At 44.0% G+C, this 14,068-nt stretch overlaps 2 long non-coding RNA genes across 3 annotated transcripts in view; one reads left to right on the plus strand and one right to left on the minus strand.

The window, feature by feature from the left end:
- LOC133382236 (uncharacterized) overlaps window positions 1-14,068 on the plus strand; it is a 125,419-nt gene that overhangs the window by 29,955 nt on the left and 81,396 nt on the right. The window lies entirely within an intron of this gene.
- The window catches only part of LOC133382235 (uncharacterized), a 123,086-nt gene continuing 121,684 nt past the window's right edge, over window positions 12,667-14,068 (minus strand). The window contains exon 4 of the long non-coding RNA XR_009761862.1: window positions 12,667-13,560. This is a non-coding gene — a long non-coding RNA (uncharacterized LOC133382235). The remainder of the gene's footprint in view (window positions 13,561-14,068) is intronic.

The raw sequence follows: 14,068 nt of genomic DNA on the forward strand, positions 1-14,068 counted from the left end.
CAATTAAAATCAGCAGTAAAGATAACTGCTTTGTTATATGTGATATTTCATGCACATTTTGAAATTGTGTGTGCTTTTTCTCATAATGAGAGAGATCCCAATTTGTGTTTTACAACTGGGTTTAGAACACATTTGGCATAGCCCTGCTGAGAGTCTTACAAGCCTGTTCTGCAAACTTTATACCAATTGTTAATAGGGTTGCCAGGTCAGAAGCATCCCAAAACCTGAGATTTGAGGGGCGGGCCCTAGTGATGTCACAGGGCGGGCTCTAGTGATGTCACGCGGCGGGCCTGAGTGATGTCACGCGGCGGGCCCGAGTGATGTCAGGGGGTGGGCCCCAGTGATGTCATTAAGCATGATACATTAAGCATCAATCACAGTTGCTTGGAGCATACAATTAAAAAAAAATCTGATTGGAAATTAAGATAGAAATCTTAGCTAAAAGATGGAGCCTGGGTAGGGAACATTTAATCTAGCCTACTTGCTTTCAGCAAGAAGGGTTAAGTGCCTTCAGGCCAGGGCAGTCACCAGAAGCCACTGCAGGGACAAAGGAGCCTAGTGTTGTGGAGATGTTAGATGGGAGCTTTGGGGAGTAAAGATGGAGGCTCCTGAAGGCTGCAATTCTAAACACACTTACTAAGGGATTAAGCCCCATAGAACTCAACAGGACTGACTTCTAAGTAGATATAGTTTGGACTGTGCTGTTGGTAAACCTTGACTAGGGTTCTTCTGCAAAAACATCCATATCCAAGCAGGGTTGGCAACCCCCTGCCTGGAATGCCCTGCCCTTATCTTTTAACATGGCTGCTCCAAACGTTTTTACAGATTTGACCCTTTACTTCAGAAAGAGGTCTGAAAAATGAGTAAGAGTAAGAAGTATCTTTTAAAATTGTTCTTTTCAATTCACTCTTGAATGAACATCATACCTAGGGCAGATCCACACCATTCATTTAAAGCACATTCAACACCCATTTGAAGAACATGAATCCCACCACAGAATCATGGGAACTGCAGTTTGTTAAGAGTGGTGAGAACTATAACTGTGAGGGGGAAATGACACTTCCCAGAATTTTTTAGGGGAAGTCACGCACTTTAAATGCGAGTTGAATGTGCTTTACACATATTGTGTGAATCCACTTAATAAATTTTGCCTGCATGTAAATTGTTTTAATTAATTTTTCAAAATGGAAATGAGCTATAAAGTGTAGTGGGTGACCATGGGCTACTCACCATCTCTCAGCCTATCTGCCCCTCAGGATGAAAACAATGGAGAACCATGACTACCCCAAAGCATACTTAAAATGTAAAGGAAGTATTGTACAACCATAGTATGAAATCGGATACTTATATTTTATTTATTTTATTTATTTTTTTATTTTATTTATAGACCGCCCATAGCGAATAGCTCTCTGGGCGGTGAACAGCAGAGTTAAAATACAAAGTTACAATAAAACATACAAAATCACAACAAAGTAGAATAAAAACATTAAATATAAAACATGAGCGTTAAAAAGCCTGGGAGTATAACCAGGTCTTAACCTGGAGCCTAAAAGAAAGTACCGTAGGCGCCAGGCGTATCTCCTCAGGTAAGCTGTTCCATAGTTCAGGGGCCACCACAGAAAAGGCCCTGGATCTAATAACAATCCTCCGGGCATCCCGATGGGTTGGTACCCGGAGGAGGGCCTTAGATACTGAACGAAGTGAATGGGTAGGTTCATAGCGGGAGAGGCATTCCATCAGATATTGAGGTCCCACACCGTGTAAGGCTTTATAGGTCAAAACCAGCACCTTGAATCTGGCTCGGAAACGAATAGGTAGCCAGTGCAAACAGGCCAGGACAGGTGTTATATGCGCGGACCAATGGGTCCCCGTCAACAACCTGGCTGCCGCATTTTGCACTAGCTGAAGTTTCCGAACGGTCTTCAAGGGCAGCCCTACGTAGAGCGCATTACAGTAGTCCAATCTAGAAGTTACCAGAGTGTGAACAACAGAGGCGAGATCGTCACTGTCCAGATAGGGGCGTAGTTGGGCGACTAAGCGAAGATGGTAAAACACATTCCGTGCCACTGAGGCCACTTGAGCCTCAAGCGACAAGGAAGGGTCAAAAAGGACCCCCAAACTACGAACCTGTTCCTTCAAGGGGAGTGTAACCCCATCTAGAACAGGCTGAACATCCACCATCTGGGCAGGGAAAGAGCTCACCAACAGTGTCTCAGTCTTGTCTGGATTGAGTTTCAGTTTATTAGCTCTCATCCAGTCCATTATCGCGGTCATGCAACGGTTCAGCACATCAACAGCCTCACCTGAAGAAGGTGAAAAGGAGAAGTAGAGTTGCGTGTCATCAGCGTACTGATGGCAACGCACTCCAAAACTCCTGATGACCGCACCCAGAGGCTGCATGTAGATGTTAAAAAGCATGGGGGACAAAACCGACCCCTGAGGGACTCCACAATGGAGAGTCCAGGGTGTCGAGCAGTGTTCCCCAAGCACTACCTTCTGGCGACGATCCGCTAAGTAGGAGCAGAGCCACTGCCAAGCAGTGCCCCCAACTCCCAACTCCGTGAGCCTCCCCAGAAAGAGACCATGGTCGATGGTATCAAACGCCGCTGAGAGATCAAGGAGAATCAACAGAGTCACACTCCCCCTGTCCCTCTCCCGACAAAGGTCATCATACAGGGTGACCAAGGCTGTTTCGGTGCCAAAACTGGGCCTAAAACCGGATTGAAACGGATCCAGATAATCAGTTTCATCCAAAAGCGCCTGGAGCTGGCCGGCGACCACCCGTTCCAAGACCTTGCCCAAAAAAGGGACATTCGCCACCGGCCTGTAGTTGTTCAGAACATCTGGGTCCAAAGAAGGTTTCTTCAAAAGAGGTCTCACTACTGCCTCCTTGAGACTACCAGGGACTACTCCCTCTCTCAGGGAGGCATTTATCACCTCTTTGGCCCAGCCGGTGGTTACAGCCCTACCGGCCTTCACCAGCCAAGATGGGCAAGGATCCAGGGCGGACGTGGTCGCCCGCACCAGTCCAAGCACCTTGTCCACTTCCTCAAGCTGCACCAACTGAAATTCATCCAACAATGAAGGACAAGACCGCGCTCTGGACACTCCAATGGATTCATCTGTAATAACATCAGAGTCCAAGTCCCGACGGATGCAAGCAATCTTGTCTTGGAAGTGCTCCGCAAATTTGTTGCAACGGGCTTCTGATGTTTCTTTAGTATCATGAGGGCCAGAATGTAAGAGCCCTCGTACTACCCTAAAAAGCTCCGCTGGGCGGCAAAGAGATGATCTAATGGTGGCAGCAAAGTAAGACTTTTTTGCTGCCCTAACCACTTTTACATACGCCTTAGTGGAGGCACTCACCAAAGAATGACTGCATCCATCAGGAGTTCGCCTCCACCTGCACTCTAGCCTCCTTCTCTCTTGATTCATCACTCTCAGCTCCGGGGTATACCACGGTGCTGTTTGAGTTCTGCACCGAAGGGGGCGCGCGGGGGCAATCATGTCAATGGCCTGGGTCATTTCCGTATTCCACAGGTCGACCATGGCCTCAACAGGAGCGCCAGTACTATCAGCCGGAAAAACTCCCAGAGCACTCTGGAAAGCAACAGGATCCATAAGCCTCTGGGAGCGGACCAACTTAATAGGTCCCCCACCTCTGCAGAGGGAAAGGGCTGTCGTGAGTCTAAAGCTCAGCAAGCGGTGATCTGTCCATGACAATGGGGTAGATGAAAAATACCCCACCCTCAGATCACCATCTCCATGACCAGTGGCGAAGATCAAATCAAGAGTATGTCCTGATACATGCATAGGGCCAGTAACAACTTGAGACAGCCCCATGGTTGTCATGGAGGCCATGAAGTCCTGAGCCGCCCCGAACAAGACAGCCTCGGCATGAATGTTGATATCCCCCAGTACCACCAGTCTGGGGGACCTCAACAATACCTCCAAGACTATCTCCGTCAGCTCAGCTAGGGAAGCCGTTGGGCAGCAAGGTGGGCGGTACACCAACAGTATTCCCAATCTGTCTCCATGGCCCAACACAAGATGAAGACACTCCAAACCAGTCGCCGACTGGACAGGGTGCTTGGTGAGAGAGAAAAAACTCTGATAGACCACAGCAAACCCGCCTCCCCGGCCCTCAGATCTACCACAGTGCTGCACCGAATACCCAGGTGGGCAAAGCTGGGAAAGAGCAACTCCTCCCTCCTCACCCACCTAGGTCTCGGTAATGCACGCAAGATCGGTGCCCTTCTCCACAATCAAATCGTGGATAAGGGGGGTTTTATTAACGACCGACCTAGCATTTAAAAGCAGCACCTGGAGATCCGAGAGCTGGCTGACAGTACAACCAACAATCCTGTGGATATGAGGAGAACCGGAACAAGGCACAGACACAACTTGTTCCCCTTACCTGGCACGTTCTCCTCCCAACACCGTACCTCCCATTACCCGTCACAACGTTAATTGGGGCCCCCGAAAAACTCCTTGCTAAATCCGAGGTATGTTCTCCCAGGCACATCTTAGAATAAAACTAACACAACAAAACGCTTAAACAACATAAACACAAAGACACACACACATCCACTCAATCTCATTCACACAACAACAGACAAACAAACAAATTAAAATACAGCCAGACAACAACAATAACAACCAGCATTAAAAAACCCTCCTCCGTAGCAAGTCTTCTCTAGAGTATCCTCCGCAGCGTTTTCCTGCCACCGCCGTCACCGCCAGCTGGCCCACGACGACAGCCTAGCCTCCTCCTGCGGTGCTCTCACCACCGACAAGCTGCTACATGGCCCCTGGGTGTTCACCCGGGCTTCCGCGTTGTTCTTGTAGGGACACAGTATGACAAAACTGGGCGGAAGTAACGAGTGGGGTACCACAGGGCTCGGTCCTGGGCCCAGTGCTCTTCAACATTTTTATTAACTACTTGGATGAGGAGGTACAGAGCATGCTTATCAAATTTGTAGATGATACAAAATTGGGGGGCATAGCTAATACCGTGGAAGACAGAAACAAAATTCAAAGGGACCTTGATAGGCTGGAGCATTGGGCTGAAAACAACAGAATGAAATTCAACAGGGATAAATGCAAAGTTCTACACTTAGGGGGAAAAAACCAAATGCACAGTTATAAGATGGGGGATACTTGGCTCAGCAGTACGACATGTGAGAAGGATCTTGGAATTGTTGTTGATCACAAGCTGAATATGAGCGAACAGGGTGATGTGGCTGCAAAAAAGGCAAATGCTATATCAGGCTGCATTAACAGAAGTATAGTTTCCAAATCATGTGAAGTATTAGTTCCCCTCTATTCAGCACTGGTTAGGCCTCATCTTGAGTGCTGCATCCAGTTCTGGTCTCCGCACTTCAAGAAGGATGCAGACAAACTGGAACAGGTTCAGAGGAGGGTGACAAGGATGATCAGGGGACTGGAAACAAAGCCCTATGAGGAGAGACTGAAAGAACTGGGCATGTTTAGCCTGGAGAAGAGAAGACTGAGGGGAGATATGATAGCACTCTTCAAGTACTTGAAAGGTTGTCACACAGAGGAGGGCCGGGATCTCTTCTCGATGGTCCCAGAGTGCAGGACACAGAATAATGGGCTCAAGTTGCAAGAAGCCAGATTTTGACTGGACATCAGGAAAAGCTTCCTAACTGTTAGAGCCATACGACAATGGAACCAATTACCTAGAGAGGTAGTGGGCTCTCTGACACTGGAGGCATTCAAGAGGCAGCTGGACAGCCATCTGTCGGGAATGCTTTGATTAAGATTCCTGCATTGAGCAGGGGGTTGGACTTGATGGTCTTATATGCCCCTTCCAATTCTACTGTTCTATGATTCTATGAAAATATTTGTATAAGCATGACTATCAAATATGTTTATTATTTATACAACCTGTAAAGATATTTATAGTGCAATCCTATGTTTGTTTACTCAGAAGCAAGTCCCAATGTATTAAATGGGACTTACTCAACCAGTGAAAACTGTACCCTGAAGTTATAAGGAACTTGTTATTTTAACAAGTCTTTTAAGTTGAGACCTTATCCCAGTCTGCGTCTGTGTTGGAATTGCTTTTTAATATGTTTTTAAACTTTTTCTTAAAAAAAAAATGTTTTTAAAGCTTTAAAAAATATTTTTAAAGATGTTTTGTTTTAATATATTTTAAAGTCTGTTTTTATGATTTTTAAAGTGTTTTTAGTGCTTTTGTTTGCCACCCTGGGCTCCTACTGGGAGGAAGGGAGGGATATAAATCAAATAATAAATAAATAAATAAACTTCATTCATTTTTTTAAAAAATCATTATTAGTTTCCTACATAATAAAAACTGTGATAAACCCTGCCTAATTTCTTTAAAAATAGGGTTGGAGGGAGAGAGAAAGATTTACAGCACAAACACAAGTCTGCGCTATGTTTACTCACAAGTCCCATTAATTTACAGCACAATCCTAACCATGTCTACTCAAAAGTAAGTCCTAATGGAGTTCAATGGAGTTTACTCCAGGTACATGCTTTACTCCCAGAAATTGCTTTACTCCCAGAAAAGCAGATATTGGATTAAATACTTTCATATTTCATAGCCCAGGGTCTGACTCTTGGACAGAAGAGGGAAAAAAATGTTAAGCCATATTACTTACGCAATGTGCAAAAATCTTAAAGCCACCATTTTCTCACGTTGAGCCTAGGCATGCCTGGATCAACAAGTCACAACTCTGGCTTCATTGGCTACAATCCTGAAAGGGCGGGGTTACAGCCAGAGCTTTGAAAAGTTACTTTTTTAAACTACAACTCCCATCAGCCCCAGCCAGCATGGCCACTGGATTGGGCTGATGGGAGTTGTAGCTAGAGCAAGGATCTGTAAAAAAAAAAAAAAAAAGAGGCGCGGGGCGGTTGGTGTATATCTCAGGAACTAGACCACCTAGAAACTTACTTTTTTTTTTTAATTGAAGCTGAGAGTCCAGAGATTAAGGGATGCTAGCCGGAGAACCGGAGGGGCCCCCCAAAACCGGATACTCCAGCCGAAAACCGGAGATTACACAACATGGAGGCAATTCTGGCCGGAGGTGAGAAAGGCAAGGGCAGGGCCAGAGATCTGGCATCCCTAATTGTTAAACAAATGTGTGTTTCTGACTCCAATTGACTTCAACAAAAAATACAAACGATATTTGAGAAAAATTGTTGTTGCATCCTATATTGGTAGAAATACTGTCAACTGCCTTCTCTACTTAACCCTGGTTCTCCTGCTGAAAAATCCATAAAAGAGGCACATAGGGGAATGTCAGCACTTCCATACACCATTCTTTAGCACACATCTTGGGGAAGAACAGTAAGCCACAAACTATGTCCCTGCCAGATGACAAATATTACATTGTACAGCAGCTGTCAAACACAGTTAATGGATAATGTGGCATTAAAGTAGTCCACTAGAGACCAAAACATCTTCCTACATGCACAGCATAGCTGCAGAGCAAATTCTAGAAAAGTATCCATATAACTGACATTTTGCAGTTTTTACAAGGCAAGGAGAGAGATTAGCCAAATGTTCAATAGTTCTTCAGTGAAAAAATGTGGTTTTCCTTAAATTCTCAAGGGGAAATAGAATTATATTACCTTTTTTCTCCCCTTTACATCCTCTTTACCTTATGTCTTGAAACACATGGTGTTACTTGTAGTAGCTTTTCTTTTAAAAAAAGAAACAGCCTTGATCTCAAGGAAGTTTAGTACAGCTTTGACATTTTAAGGCCTTCTCCATGTTTTAGGACTTTGGTTTATACCTCACAGATTTTGTTAGAGATACTTTCATGTCAGATTCCCAGCATGTTATTTAAAAAATAAAAAAACTAAATAAAGCACTTTGAGCAACTCATAGCATTTTAAAAGACCAAGTTTTTTTAATTATCTTAGATGATAAGGGAGTCAAAGGTGTACTAAAGAACGATAAGGAGATTGCAGAGAAGCTAAATGAATTCTTTGCATCTGTCTTCACAGTGGAAGATATAGGGCAGATCCCTGAACCTGAACTAACATTTGCAGGAAGGGATTCTGAGGAACTAAGACAAATAGTGGTAACGAGAGAGGAAGTTCTAAGCTTAATGGACAATATAAAAACTGACAAATCACCAGGCCTGGATGGCATCCACCCGAGAGTTCTCAAAGAACTCAAAGGTGAAATTGCTGATCTGCTAACTAAAATATGTAACTTGTCCCTCGGGTCCTCCTCTGTGCCTGAGGACTGGAAAGTGGCAAATGTAACGCCAATCTTCAAAAAGGGATCCAGAGGGGATCCCGGAAATTACAGGCCAGTTAGCTTAACTTCTGTCCCTGGAAAACTGGTAGAAAGTATGATTAAAGCTAGATTAACTAAGCACATAGAAGAACAAGCCTTGCTGAAGCAGAGCCAGCATGGCTTCTGCAAGGGAAAGTCCTGTCTCAGTAACCTATTAGAATTCTTTGAGAGTGTCAACAAGCATATAGATAGAGGTGATCCAGTGGACATAGTGTACTTAGACTTTCAAAAAGCGTTTGACAAGGTACCTCACCAAAGGCTTCTGAGGAAGCTTAGCAGTCATGGAATAAGAGGAGAGGTCCTCTTGTGGATAAGGAATTGGTTAAGAAGCAGAAAGCAGAGAGTAGGAGTAAACGGACAGTTCTCCCAATGGAGGGCTGTAGAAAGTGGAGTCCCTCAAGGATCGGTATTGGGACCTGTACTTTTCAACTTGTTCATTAATGACCTAGAATTAGGAGTGAGCAGTGAAGTGGCCAAGTTTGCTGACGACACTAAATTGTTCAGGGTTGTTAAAACAAAAAGGGATTGCGAAGAGCTCCAAAAAGATCTCTCCAAACTGAGTGAATAGGCAGAAAAATGGCAAATGCAATTCAATATAAACAAGTGTAAAATTATGCATATTGGAGCAAAAAATCTGAATTTCACATATACGCTCATGGGGTCTGAACTGGCGGTGACCGACCAGGAGAGAGACCTCGGGGTTGTGGTGGACAGCACAATGAAAATGTCGACCCAGTGTGCGGCAGCTGTGAAAAAGGCAAATTCCATGCTAGCAATAATTAGGAAAGGTAATGAAAATAAAACAGCCGATATCATAATGCCGTTGTATAAATCTATGGTGCGGCCGCATTTGGAATACTGTGTACAGTTCTGGTCGCCTCATCTCAGAAAGGATATTATAGAGTTGGAAAAGGTTCAGAAGAGGGTAACCAGAATGATCAAGGGGATGGAGCGACTCCCTTACGAGGAAAGGTTGCAGCATTTGGGGCTTTTTAGTTTAGAGAAAAGGCGGGTCAGAGGAGACATGATAGAAGTGTATAAAATTATGCATGGCATTGAGAAAGTGGATAGAGAAAAGTTCTTCTCCCTCTCTCATAATACTAGAACTTGTGGACATTCAAAGAAGCTGAATGTTGGAAGATTCAGGACAGACAAAAGGAAGTACTTCTTTACTCAGCGCATAGTTAAACTATGGAATTTGCTCCCACAAGATGCAGTAATGGCCACCAGCTTGGATGGCTTTAAAAGAAGATTAGACAAATTCATGGAGGACGGGGCTATCAATGGCTACTAGCCATGATGGCTGTGCTCTGCCACCCTAGTCAGAGGCAGCATGCTTCTGAAAACCAGTTGCCGGAAGCCTCAGGAGGGGAGAGTGTTCTTGCACTCGGGTCCTGCTTGCGGGCTTCCCCCAGGCACCTGGTTGGCCACTGTGAGAACAGGATGCTGGACTAGATGGGCCACTGGCCTGATCCAGCAGGCTCTTCTTATGTTCTTAATTTGATTTCATTAGTCAATTACTAATTTGGAGTTGAATTTATCTGGAGCACAGGAACAGCCAAATTGAATAAAAGTCTCCAAATCTGTGTACAAGGTGAGGTTTGTTTGTTTTTTAAACTATCTGAACTATGACAGAAACTACCGTAATGGTCACCAGCGCTGAAGACAAATGTCTAGCCAAAGGTCCCAATGCGTAGCATAATTTCTTGGTGCAGTCTAACAAAAGGTTCTGTAAGTAGGGTTGCCAGCATCCCAAACCCTGAGATATCATGATAGTGATGTCATTAAGCATGATACATTAAGCATCAACCACACGTGCTTGGAGCATACCACTCAAACAAACAAAAAATCTCTGATTGGAAATTTAAGATAGAAATCTTAGCTAAATTAGGGTGTTCCCAGGTCCAGCCATTCCTTCTCACCTGCTTAGAGAGACTTGGTTTATTATTGTTAAAATAAGAACATAAGAAGAGCCTGCTGGATCAGGCCAGTGGCCATCTAGTCCAGCATCCTGTTCTCACAGTGGCCAACCAGGTGCCTGGGGGAAGCCCGCAAGCAGGACCCGAGTGCAAGAACACTCTCCCCTCCTGAGGCTTCCGGCAACTGGTTTTCAGAAGCATGCTGCCTCTGACTAGGGTGGCAGAGCACAGCCATCACGGCTAGTAGCCATTGACAGCCCTGTCCTCCATGAATTTGTCTAATCTTCTTTTAAAGCCATCCAAGCTGGTGGCCATTACTGCATCTTGTGGGAGCAAATTCCATAGTTTAACTATGCGCTGAGTAAAGAAGTATTTCCTTTTGTCTGTCCTGAATCTTCCAACGTTCAGCTTCTTTGAATGTCCACGAGTTCTAGTATTATGAGAGAGGGAGAAGAACTTTTCTCTATCCACTTTCACAATGCCATGCATAATTTTATACACTTCTATCATGTCTCCTCTGACCCACCTTTTCTCTAAACTAAAAAGCCCCAAATGCTGCAACCTTTCCTCGTAAGGGAGTCGCTCCATCCCCTTGATCATTCTGGTTACCCTCTTCTGAACCTTTTCCAACTCTATAATATCCTTTTTGAGATGAGGCGACCAGAACTGTACACAGTATTCCAAATGCAGCTGCACCATAGATTTATACAACGGCATTATGATATCGGCTGTTTTATTTTCAATACCTTTCCTAATTATCCCTAGCATGGAATTTGCCTTTTTTACAGCTGCCGCACACTGGGTCGACATTTTCATTGTGCTGTCCACTACAACCTTTCGTTACTTGCAACTAGTTACTTCCAAGCTCTGGTTTTCTCTCACCGTCTGAGTTTCAAAAACACATTTGTAGTCTCTTTCACTGTAGCTGGGTTTGCATGCCAGCTCTGTCATAATGACCAACGAGGCTGCCTTTACGCAGCATCATTTGTCCTCAGTGAGTGAGTAATATCCAGTCTGCATCTGACTCCAGCACCAATGGTTCCTGAAGAGGACTCCCAACCCCAGTCAAGGTACACGACTAGGGTTGCCAGGTCCATGGCCTGAGACTGATCCTGTATTTTTAGGAGAAGAGAAAGTCAGCCAAGTGCAGGTGTTCTTGCAACATTGTAATGGGAAAAACCACAAGGTGGAATTCTCCCTTCCCCCTGCACAACTTTTAAAGATACAGAAGACCTCTTGGTTGCCAGGCCCGGCCTTGAAGAGGTCTTCTGTATCTTTAAAAGTTGTGCAGGGGGAAGGGAGAATTCCACCTTGTGGTTTTTCCCATTACAATGTTGTAACAACACCTGCACTTGGCTGACTTTCTCTTCTCCTAAAGATACAAGATCAGTCTCAAGCCCTGAACCTGGCAACCCTATACACACCTCCTCACAGAACACCCTTCCCATATACAAATGGAAATGGTCATGAGAGAGTTAAGGGGTTTGTGTGAGGGTGTGCAAGTGATGGTGGCAGAGGCCTTTCACAATCAATGCCTGACTTCTCCTGCACCATATCTCTGACCCTCCCTCTGCCACTGTGTGTCACATTGCCAGTCCCCCCCTTGCTGTTTCTCTCTCTGTTTTCTGTTTATGCCTAAGTCTCTCTGTTTATGCCTAAGTCCCCCTTTCTCATGCCATCCCTAACAGGGCAAGCAGTTCAGCCCACACCCCACATCTGTTCAAGGAAGCAGCACAGATAGTAGCATGTGTTATTGAAATCTTTTCTTTGGAGTTGTGCATGTGCACAGATGCACACTGAGACACAGCATCCAGAAAAATTAATATCACTACCATTAATATGACCATTTGGTTGATGGGAATAAAATGGAAAATGAAGCTTGCTTCTCACAGATCCACTATACGATCAAAGATGGGACAGGGGAGGAGGTAGGGAATAAGGTGGCAGACTACTTCAGAAGCATCAAAGCCCCTCCCAACAAAATAATAATAATGCCATGCTGCTGGAATGACATGAACAGCAGTAATAAAACATAGTGACTCAAGAAACCATCAAACTAGCCTCAGAAGTCTCAAAATAAAGAGCCAAAAGTGGTGTGAGAATCACGTGCATCATAAGGAAGCAAAACACAATAATCCTAGTAAACAATCTAAAGTGGATCTGCTCTGGGTGACAATGTTTTCCATCTCCTGTAAAATCAGGAACAGATGCAGCCACTCAGTCATCAATACAAATGTGGTGTTTCCCAATGCTTACTGATTACACATTATGAAATAGGCTCTTGGCGCCACCAAATTCAACTAATTCTGGGCTGAGTTCACCAAGCATGAAAGTATTCCAAATCAGGATCCAAATAAATTAGCATATCCCCATGGTGGTTATTAAACGAGCAGTTATCTTGAATGCTAGAATATAAAACTTTAATCAAAAGTAAATTAGTCTTCCCAAACTGCTTCTTTTACACTTTTGGCGGCATATCTGTCTTTAGAGTTCTTTGTCTCACAGAGAGCCCAGCCACAAGGCAACAGTTACCCATCCTAGGACATTCCAGTAATTGTATAGAAAAAGCAAGATGCTGAAAACTTGTGTGTACATGTTGAGAAGACAAGACATCCTACAGCTTCACAGCACACATCATCAACTTTTCAATTTTCTTCTGTTTACCATATGAATGCATGGCACTAAGAACCTCATGAGCATTCAGAGCTTAAGATAGAGGGACCTCAGACAGAGAAAGCAATCAAGAGCTGCAATCTGTTTAACAAAGAGAACCATCTGGAAGCTGACTTTAAGTTACTCAAGTAAGTAGGGTACAAGAGACATAACTGGTTAGCTATATTTTCAGGACAGTAAAATTTTTCTTACTTGCATTGTGCAGTATAAATCTAATGGCTGCTCCATAATCATTAGGATTGCTGGCATGGTTGCAAAATTCCATTTGGAACAAATGCTTTATACTTACAGTAATGGTGCCTATTTGGCTTCCTTAGGTGATAATGGAATCTTAACATTTGCATATGCTTTTGACAAGCATTTTTAAAACCCCTCCTGATCATCTGCTTTTTGGTTTAATCTTAAAGCCTGTTTTTCACAGCCCAACCCATTGGTGTTCTCTGTTATTGTTTCTGATTAAATAAGCCATAAAAAGTACAAATGCTAAGCAATGAATTCATCAAAGTGTAAGATTAGTCTCTTAAGGTTGCTCCTGGGCCCAATTCCAGCTATCCTGAATTAGCTTGTCTTCATAGTTTGGTCAGGTGGCCTGTTTTTAAAGGCTTGAATCAGTTGGACTGATGGAGACATCCAAATGCCAGGACGTTCTTCTAAAGTAGCCGATCAAAACTAAAAAAGAAAAAATTTAAGTGGTTGGTACAATAATGGGTCATACTGAGCTTATTAAAAAAAAAAAAAGGCAAAGCCAGAAGGTTGAGTAGCTAAGCTAGGAAACAGAAAGAGATGCTGAGCATATTGCCTCAATCCATAATGCAAACTCACAAGACAACAGAACACACCAAAAGCTGTACTTCTAGATAGTGGTTCTTTTCACCATTGGTTGCTGTACTATAGGCAGGTTGAGACTAGCTAGGATTTGGGGCTTTCTGTTTTGGTGCAACTGTAAGTGATTCTGTTCTTGTGCTGAGCACAATTATTAAAGAGGAGAGCTGATTCTCTACCACCTCTGGGTTGACAGCTGCCGAGCATGCTTAATTACAGCCTTCTGTGCCACTCATGGAGGCAGTTGGATGAAACACAATGTCATGCACAGAACTCTGCACCTAGTGAGTTTTTATATGCTAGAAGCATTTGAAATGCCACTTTAAAAATGGCATCATAAAAGGCAAGGCATTGG

Source organism: Rhineura floridana, chromosome 3 (genome assembly GCF_030035675.1).
Source record: "Rhineura floridana isolate rRhiFlo1 chromosome 3, rRhiFlo1.hap2, whole genome shotgun sequence".
Lineage (NCBI taxonomy): Eukaryota > Metazoa > Chordata > Lepidosauria > Squamata > Rhineuridae > Rhineura > Rhineura floridana.